Below are 11,011 nucleotides of genomic sequence, written 5' to 3'. Positions count from 1 at the left end.
TGTTGATTTTTGTTCAACATTTTTTTGTTCATGGAAAAATAAGACACCCCTTGAAAATAAGCCCTAATGCATCTTTTGAAATACGATACATCCCCAAAAATCATGGAAAGCTAATTGGTTCTCCCAAAGATGACCTTATAATATGGTGCCGACAATAAGCTAAGGTAGGAATTAGACTGTGAGCTCCCTTGAGGCATAGTCAGTGATGTGACTTGTTCAATAGTACAAAGATGGGGGAGACCGCTACACTCACACAATTGCCCAAATAGGAGCAGGGAGTTCCAAAGCCAAAAATCCAAAGGTAATGATAAAAAATCCCGCTACACCAGATGGTAGGGCAAAGTGAAAAAATCTTTATTTCGTTAATCCATGTCAAATGTTACAGGTAAAAGCTCACGCGTATCGGAGCAAGAGATGGCTCCTTAATCATAGCTTGCAAAAACATATATTGCACAGGTTATATAGTATAGTATAGTATAGTATAGTATAGTATAGTATAGTATAGTATAGTATACAAAGCCACACCCATGTGGGTGTTCATCTTAATCTTAAAGTGACTTGTTCAATGTCTGATAACTGAGCAAGCAAATAACCACACCATTGTGGGCAATGGGTACGGGGGCCATAAAGAAGTAAGTTTAGAGTTGAGGGGATATAGATTATGGTCAGGTCAGATGAAGAGAGAGGGCAGTTTTCCAGATAATTATTTATGAAATAAGTACTCAGTAACTACAGTGGAGCAGCCCCTGCCAGGGGTGGGGGGTACCAGACCTGTAAGGGGGACCCAACTACTACTTCTCTCCCTCCGATAAAGAGGTCCAGCCTTCAGATCAGGTGTTATTTGTGGCTACATTAGTTACGGGTGTGAAAAATTTCCAAAATGTATTTATGACCCTTGCATGATTGGCCTCCAGGCTGTGAAAGTCACCAGAAGTACGCAAGGGAAAGGATGTGAACATTTGGGGGCCCCGTCGACATTTTGCTGGGGGCCCCATGATTTGTGGATTTACTCCGGGCCCATTCCGCTCCTCCCCCCAACACTGCATGTATAATAAGGGCCTATTTCCACTACACGCAGATTGGATACAGAATGGATGCAGAAAAACTGACTCCACTAATGCCTATGGGCCTGTTTCCACTAAACGCGATTTTTCTGATGCAGATTTTCCCATAGGCATTCATTGGAGTCAGTTTTTCTGCATCCAATCTGCGTGTAGTGGAAATAGGCCCTAAGTGCATGACTAAGTGCCACAACTTAGTTCTTAGGTCTATGCAGTGTGAGAAAGATATAAACAGCGGAGGGCTTGGAGGTGCTGTACAAAACTCACAGCAGGAAGTACGGTATGTCATAACACAAAGTTGCTTGTGTAGAGCAGAACTGATGGTGATGATCAGGTAATAGATTTGTTGTGTTCTTATTTGCTGATTATAATCACATGTTGCTTTTGAATACTGAACAGGCAAAAGTAGGAAGTAATAACAGGAAATAAGAATCTGAGAAATCCATTATCTGATCAAAGTGATCTCACTGAACTCACTGAAGTCCCAGCCCCTCTCTAAAGTTAATGAAAAGGTAATACCCACCCCATAGGAAGTAACATGATCACAGAATAGGTTATCCTCCTCAAGGCATTCTTTGAGTGTGGCAGAGAACTTTGAGCCAGCACCTGGCTGACACATTTACTCCCTGCTATCCTTATCTATTCTACCTGACACTGTGGACCCTTAGCTATCCTTGTACCGGCTGGCATCTTAACCCTTTCACTGTCCTCACATTGGCTACCACTATAAACCCTCTAGCATTATGATTCCCTTGCTGTCACATTCATTACTTTTTATCCCTAGATGACACTATTGCCATTTACTCTGTCATCAGCAGCACACTTGGTTTGCTCATTATGCAGACTCAGAGCAGGGTGGATATTTTGTATGGGTGCCCTGTATCTTGTAAGTAAGGTTCCAACACTCAAGGATGCCTTGGACTGTCCAGCCTTGGCATTCTGATTTCACTTTGACTCCACTGGCTGCATTCTTATTCCAAGTGTGTGATTCATGCACTGCAGAAACCAAAAGGTCACTATGAAATCCAAGCAATCACCTTTTTTTCAAATCGATAAAAAATATGGTGACCTCCATTTTACTCTCAGTTCTGATTTCCTTTAACGACTTTTCTTTTGTTTACTGTAAGGCAACTATTGATTGACACTGATTTATAAGTATGAGTTGCAATCGTCAACACACATAATTTTTACTGGGCACCCTTAAGTAAATTTAAGGACAATTTAATTACTTGCATTTTTAGATTACTGAGCAGACTTTAGGATAATTACACAGGATGGTGAACCAGACAGGATTATGCTATGATAAAGTTTATCACATTGGCATACACATCATGCTTTCTGCCTGTGCTGTCTGACATGTCAGCCACGTTTTATCACTACATCATTATCTGAGTTTTTGTTGAGCAGACCTCTTATGAACTTGTGAACTTTTGCTACTTAAAGGGACACTTAAGTCAAACAAAAAAAATGAGTTTTACTCACCTAGGGCTTCCAATAGCCCCCTGAAGCTCTCCGCTGCCCTCGCCGTCTCCCTCCGATCCTCCTGGCCCCACCGGCAGCCACTTCCTGTTTCGGTGACAGGAGCTGACAGGCTGGGGACGTGAGAGATTCTTCGAGTTCCCAGACACATTAGCACCCTCTATGCTGCTATATGGTATATGATATATGCTATGGCAGCATAGATAGCGCTATTGTGGCCAGGAACGCGAAGAATCACTCGCGTCCCCAGCCTGTCAGCTCCTGTCACCGAAACAGGAAGTGGCTGCCGGCGGGGCCAGGAGGATCGGAGGGAGACGGCGAGGGCACCGGACAGCTGCAGGGGGCTATTGGAAGCCCCAGGTGAGTAAAACTCTTTTTTTTTTTTGACTTAAGTGTCCCTTTAAGTTAAAGCGGATCCGAGATGAAAAACTAAATATAACAAGTGACTTGTCTATATATCTTATCTAAAGTTTAGATAGTTTACACAGCAAATCTATCTTCAAACCGCTTCAACAGTATATTAATATTTTTTCCTGTGATACAATGGGAGCAGACATGTTTTCTGCTTGTCACTATTACACAATTACACACAGGCAAGCTTATCTGTATCTAGGCATGCTAATCTGCATATTCTGTGAAAACTCCACTCTTATCTCCTCCATTACACAGGCAACTGATCTGTATCTGCACTGCAGCTCTCAGATTGTAAAAACTCTGCCTCTGAAATCTATAGCTAGTAACACCTTTTTCACCTGCCCAGACTGAAATCCCACAATCCCTTGCAAGCGCCAAGGCACTCTGGAGAAGCTGTGGGTGTGGCTTGTTTAGTTTATAGGGAATTAGAGTATTAAAACAAAACAAAACAAGTATTTGGCTTGAGGAATGCCCTATAAACTATATGTAAGGAACACAATTATGCAAGGAGTAAAAGTTCATCTCGGATCCACTTTAAAGGAAACCTCAGGCTAAAAAAAGTATTCAAACATACCTGGGGCTTCCTCCAGCCCACTTCAGGCTGTTGTCTCCCTCACTGTCCTCCCGGGCTGCCTCTCCTATTGCCGTCTAGGTATATCTGTCAGTCGCTGCATACTGCACATGCAAGGCCTTGCCACGTGCCCCCATCACACTCATGTCACAGTGAGCATTCTGTGCCTGTGCAGTACTACTGCACAGGCACAGAATGCTCCCAGCATCAGGAGCGCAATGGGGGAGCACGCACGGCCAGCCCGCACATGCACAGTATGCAACAACTGGCAGCAACTAACGCATTTACCGGTATGGACAGTGGAGAATCAAGTCTGCTCCGGAGGACAGTGAGGAAGCAAATTGCCTGAAGAGGGCTAGAGGATGCCCCAAGTATGTGTGAATACAATTTTTTTTATCTCAAGTACATTTTAACCCTTTACACCACTATGAAGTAAATTAATTTTTATTTACATGTTGCAACTAGAGATGCTGCGAACAACAAATTTTGGGCTCACGAATACACCATAGACTTCACTGGGCAGGCGAGTTTTAAAACCTACAGGCACTGTTTCTGGCCACAAAAGCGATGGAAAAGTTGTTTCAAGGGCTCCAACACCTGGACTGTAGCATGCTGGAGGGAGATCCATTACAAAAGTCCCATCAAAATTACGGAGTTGACGCAGAGTCAGGTTTCAATCCCTAAAGGGCTGAAATCACAGTACTTTCCTACAAAAATGCACTGGAGTGGTACTGTGTCTGCCACTACAGATGTCACGAACATCAAATATTGGGTTCGCGAACAGCGTATGCAAACTTCCGCAAAATGTTCACGACCATGCGGACTGCCATAGACTTTAATGGGCAGGCGAATTTTAAAACCTACAGGGACTGTTTTTGGGCACAAAAGTGATAGAAAAGTTTCAAGAGGTCTAACACCGGGACTGTAGCATGCCAGAGGGGGATACATGGCAAAAGTCTCACCAAAAATTGTTGACGCAGAGTCGGGTTTTAATCCCTAAAGGGCAGAAATCACATTACATTCCTACAAATAATGCACTGGAGTGGTACTGTGCCTGCAACTTATTGTGGCCACAATAGCAGTAGTGTGCACAGCTATGGGTGCCAGTGGGCTGTGGAGTGTTACACACAGAGAAATACAATAGTTATATGGGAATACAGTGAAAAAAAGCACTGGCGCAGTACTGTGCCTGCAACCTAATGTGGCCACAATAGCAGTAGTGTGCACAGCTATGGGTGCCAGTAGGCTGTGGAGTGTCATACACAGAGAAATACAATAGTTATATGGGAATACAGTGAAAAAAAGCACTGGCGCAGTACTGTGCCTGCAACCTAATGTGGCCACAATAGCAGTAGTGTGCACAGCTATGAGCTGTGGAGTGTCACATACAAAATAAAAAATGGGAGATCATTATACTAGCCCTCAAAAGGGCTATTTGGGGTGCTTTCAGCAAGTAGTCAGTGAGGAAAAAGAACATAGGCCTAGCTAATGCTTTCCCTACCTATCTGCAGGAAGTCTGACCCTGCTCTCACTAACAGCAATCAGCAGAGAATGAATCAAATATGGCCACAGCAACTTTTTAATTGGGAGGGTGGGGAGTTCAGGAGGGGGTGCTAGCTGATTGGATGCCATGTGTCTGCTGACTGTGGGGAAGGGGTCAAAGTTTGGCTCCACGATGATTTATAAGGGGTGGATCGAACACGCCAAATGTTCGCAGTTTGCCGAGAATGTGAAAAGCGGAAATTTGCTGGGAACTGTCTGCCGGCGAATAGTTCAGGCCATCTCTAGTTACCACTATTTTTGCCATTATTATTGTTGTTAATTCTGCACTAGGATCCGTCTGATACAAACAGAGATGCAGCGTTTCTGCAATCAGAGGTGCTCTCTGCCTGGCTGCAATGATCATGTGATTGCAGGCAGGCAAGTTTTAAGTTGTTTTATGTATTTATACTTGGTAATCAGAGAGTGGAGCATACACTTAAAGAGGAACTCCAGTGAAAATAATGTAATAAAAAAGTGCTTAATTTTTCCAATAATTATGTATAAATGATTTAGTCAGAGTTTGCCCATTGTAAAATCTTTTAAATCCCTGATTCCCTGATTTATATTCTGACATTTATTATATGGTGCCATTTTTACTGTGGGCAGGTGATATAGCGGCAGCATGTTTTTTTGGCAGTTGGAAACAGCTGTAGACAGCTATTTCCCACAATGCAACAAGGTTCACAGACAGGAAACTGCCAAGAGTACGTACTCAGAATTTCTTTGTGGGAGGGGTTTCACCACAATATCATACAGCGCCCCCTGATGGTCTGTTTGTGAAAAGAAATAGATTTCTCATGTCAAAGGGGGTATCAGCTACTGATTGGGATAAAGTTCAATTCTTGGTTGGAGTTTCTCTTTAAGGGAAGAGCACTTTGACTTCTGATGACTCACTCACTTTTGCAGTTTTAAGGTCATGCTTGCCTTAGATCTGTTGTCTCATCATATTAGAATGCTGCATTGGATGATGGACTCAGTAACAGTATGTCATGCAATAAATCACAGTAGTGGATTGAGTGGTCCCCTCTGTTTTCTTTCTAATTGGTTTCTAAAGCATATTGCATACCTAGTTATAGCACGATTGAACAGGTTATCCCATCATTGTGAATAGCAATGAGTGCCAAGTATATCACTTTCTATAGACAGGCTAATTTAGCATTTACCATATATTCTTTTATTATGACGCTATGCTGTTGTAATACTTGCAAAATTCAGTCTGAAATTGTCATGCTTAAAGAAAACCTGTACTGAAAATTAAAAGTGAAATAAACATACACAGATCATACTTACCTCCCATGTAGTCTACTCCTCAATCTCTTTCTCCTTTCCCACGTCCTGTTTGTCCACTGTGATCAAGGGAATTCTCTGTCCTCCATTTTGAAAATGGTCATTACCCCATAACAGCTTTCTGGTCAGCACACTGTTAAACTGTAATATCGCCCACTTGAGCCCTAGGAAAACATAGACATTACCTGGTACATCAGTTTTCCTCTCAGCTATAACTGACAGCAACTGATAAATAACTGACAGCAACTGATATATTTCAATTCTGACAAAATGTTGTCAGAACTCGAAGCAATCACTGTCAGAAGAAAATGGTGAGCTTCTGAGAGGAACTAATAGCAAGGTAACTATGTAATTTTCATTTGAAGTTACCTCATGTGTTTATTTTAAATAATTTTACTCAGTACAGGTTCTCTTTAAATTAGCAAGGTCTTCCATGAAGTAGCCATTGTCTGGATAGCAGCATCTGTTGCTCTAAAACATGTATGTTTGTTGTCGGGTTCTGCATGTTATTGCTTCTGATTCATCAAGAATAAGCTTCAAGCCTGATTGGAAAAATGTAAGGAGCTTGATAAGATTAGAGGTAAGAATCAGCATGAGATCATTGGCAAATAAATTTGCTTTGTATACTTTTGGTTCCATGCTAATGCCTTAAATGGCCATCCTCACCTGGTACCTCTTTTTATTGTGATTGGCTTGCGTAGGGAAGCAGGTATTTTAAGACATGCTGGTGGTGGGCATGAACACATGAAATGCAGTATCTTTATGAAGCTGCCCTCAAATCCCACATGTGTCAGGACCATGTACCCCCATGACAAACTGTCAAATCCCTTTTCCATATGCAACTCTAATATACACTTAAATGTGCTGGGTTTTGGCATTGTTTATTAGGTTTAAAACCTCCTGGGGTCACTTTATTGACTGATTTAACAAAACTGATTAGTTTTGCAAGGTGTGTGACTATAACCTGGGAGATAGATAGATAGATAGATAGATAGATAGATAGATAGATAGATAGATAGATAGATAGATAGATGAATAGATTGTCATTAGACCATCTAGGCCTGGAAATTTCCCCAATTCCAAATTTTGTAATAATGCCCAGTATCTCTGCTATTGTGATGCTTTAATTTAGTTGGCTCTTTTAAAATGTCATTTTTGGTACCAGGTTTTGTTTAAGATGTCTTTCATTATTTTAAGGTTTGGTTGTTGTGAGGCAATTTGGGTCCTTTTGTTAGCCTGTTCAATTTGAAGTGAAGGTTATTAAGGTTATGCCTGTGTGCTTTTAATTTGCAGGGTTTTCCTTTTTGAAGATATTTTACATAAGTTGTTTGACCTTGCCAGGTCATTTCGGGGGAGGTGGCCCCAATGTCATTATTCTTAAAGTACTTCTCTAGCTGTGATGTTATTTTGGCCATAACATATGGATTCAATAGTACTTAATACTCAAAGACCTTCCTCTGCAGTAGACAACTATAAACATATGATTTTTGACAAAGTGAATCCCTATACTGGCAAAATGCAAAGACACAGAATATGTCTACATAATGGGCCATATAAATACTAAATAATAATAATATGTATGTATACCCATTGGAAGACAATATCGCCAAAACCTATCTTGGTAAAAATGCCTATTACTGATAGCTCTAATAAAATGTCCTTTAAGTAAGAAGGATTTGTATCAGTTCTGATAAATATGCATGCAGTCTGCACCATGCTCTGTTGAGCCTCACAGGTTACTGGGGAGAAGTAGAGGGTAATCCTGAACGATCCTGGTAGGAATGTGGAAGGTAGGCATCATGGTGTGAGGACATTTGGCTGGAATGTGAAAGGAACCCATTCCTTAGTGGATGAGGTTTTTTTTTGCTTGGAACATGGAAAAAGAAACACCACCAAAGAGACATACAGACTGTGGAAAATCAGAGGATCCTTTCATCCAGCCACCTGATCATCTGCTGTAACTCACATTACACTTTACAACCATTTCTTCCCAGATGAGGAAACTATTATTTTGCTTTCTCTTCCTTTTTTAGGAGCTGAAATGCCTAAAGGAACCTTTATACTGTGGGAAATCATCTACTTTTGCTAAGTTCACATGCTTTGTACAGTAAATGTAATTTATTATGTTATTTTAAAAGAAGAGGAGGGACTGAGATTTATTGGCATGATATCCACAACTTTCTTGGGTGCAAAAAATGATGGAGTTTCTTTTGGATGTTATTTTGCACACATGGGCCCATATGCAATACATTTGTTCTCCTGAGGTTTCTCCTAGGTGATATTTTTAAACTTGTCAATAAAACGCCTTTTAAGCCACCAGAAAGAAAGCAAAAACTCAAAATAATTTTAGTAGTACTTTTTCACTTACTTTTAGGTACCTAAAAATGTTATGTGCTGGAAAGTTATTTTAAATCAAAGATGAAAAATTATCTCCTCGGAGAAAACTCAGGTAAAAAAGTGAATTGCATATGGCCCATTATGTAGTTTCCATATATGGTTTAGCTTACTAGAGTGTCATACACGGTCCCCTTTGCTTCTAAAAGCAATGGAGTTATAAGTTTTACCCTTGAAACTGGACTTTTCAAGTTGTGAAACTCATTGGCCCATATCCAATTAACCTTTTCTCCTGAGTTTTCTCCTAGGAGATCATTTTCAGATTCTCTTTAAATAATTTTTAGGCATTTTACAATTGAAAAGTCCATAAAAGTTGGTGATAAAGTGCTATCAAAATTATTTTGAGTATTTTGTTGTTTGCTGGTGCTTTAAAAGCATTTTATGAAAAGGTGTAAATATATCACCTAGGAGAAAACTTAGGAGAAAACGGGAATTGCATAAGGGCCATTGACCCTTATTCAATTCACTTTGGCCCATATGCAATTCACCTTTTCTCCTGACTTATCACCTAGGTGATATTTTTAAACTTGTCAATAAAATGCATTTTAACCACTTGAGGACCACAGTCTTTTCGCCCCTTAAGGACCAGAGCCTTTTTTTCTATTCAGACCACTGTAGCTTTCACAGTTTATTGCTCTGTCATACAACCTACCACCTAAATGAATTTTACCTCCTTTTCTTGTCACATCTTTCTTTTGGCGCTATTTCATTGCTGCTGCGAGTTTTAGTTTTTATTATATTCATAAAAAAAGACATGAATTTTGTCAAAAAAATGACCTTTTTAACCTTCTGTGCTGACATTTTTCAAATAAAGTAAAATTTCCTATACATTTGAGCGCGAAAGTTATTCTGCTACATGTCTTTGATAAAAAAAAACATCCAGTGTATATTTATTGGATTGGGTAAAAGTTATAGCGTTTACAAACTATGGTGCCAGTCTCTGACTTTTCTGACCACCTGTCATGTTTCATGAGGTGCTAAAATTCCAGGATAGTATAAATACCCCCCAAATGACCCCATTTTGGAAAGAAGACATCCCAAAGTATTCAGTGAGAGGCATGGTGAGTTCATAGATTTTATTTTTTGTCACAAGTTAGCGGAAAATGACACTTTGTGACAAAAAAAAAAGTTTCCATTTCTTCTAACTTGCGACAAAAAAAAAAATGAAATCTGCCACGGACTCACTATGCTCCTCTCTGAATACCTTGAAGTGTCTACTTTCCAAAATGGGGTCATTTGTGGGGTGTGTTCACTGTCCTGGCATTTTGGGGGGTGCCTAATTGTAAGCACCCCTGTAAAGCCTAAAGATGCTCATTGGACTTTGGGCCCCTTAGCGCAGTTAGGCTGCAAAAAAGTGCCACACATGTGGTACCGCCGTACTCAGGAGAAGTAGTATAATGTGTTTTGTGGTGTATTTTTACACATACAGATGCTGGGTGGGAGAAATATCTCTGTAAATGACACATTTTTAATTTTTTTACACACAATTGTCCATTTACAGAGAGATTTCTCCCACCCAGCATGGGTATGTGTAAAAATACACCACAAAACACATTATACTACTTCTCCTGAGTACGGCGATACCACATGTGTGACACTTTTTTGCAGCCTAGGTGCGCTAAGGGGCCCAACGTCCTATTCACAGGTCATTTTGAGGCATTTGTTTTCTAGACTACTCCTCACGGTTTAGGGCCCCTAAAATGCCAGGGCAGTATAGGAACCCCACAAGTGACCCCATTTTAGAAAGAAGACACCCCAAGGTATTCCGTTCGGTGTATGGTGAGTTCATAGAAGATTTTATTTTTTGTCACTTAGGGTCTAATCTGATGGGTAACAGTGACAGGTGGTGATAGGGGGTGATTGATGGGTGATTGATGGCTAATTAGTGGGTGTTTAGGGTAGAGAACAGATGTAAACAATGCACTTGGGAGGTGATCTGACGTCGGATCTGCGGGCGATCTATTGGTGTGGGTGGGTGATCAGATTGCCCGCAAGGGGCAGGTTAGGGGCTGATTGATGGGTGGCAGTGACAGGGGGTGATTGATAGGTGATTGACAGGTGATTAGTGGGTTATTACAGGGAAGAACAGATGTAAATAATGCACTGGCGAATTGATAAGGGGGGTCTGAGGGCAATCTGAGCGTGTGGGCGGGTGATTGGGTGCCCGCAAGGGGCAGATTAGGGTCTAATCTGATGGGTAACAGTGACAGGTGGTGATAGGGGGTGATTGATGGGTTATTGATGGGTAATTAGTGGGTGTTTA

This window comes from Hyperolius riggenbachi, chromosome 1 (genome assembly GCF_040937935.1).
Source record: "Hyperolius riggenbachi isolate aHypRig1 chromosome 1, aHypRig1.pri, whole genome shotgun sequence".
NCBI lineage: Eukaryota > Metazoa > Chordata > Amphibia > Anura > Hyperoliidae > Hyperolius > Hyperolius riggenbachi.
This window is presented reverse-complemented; position numbering follows the sequence as displayed.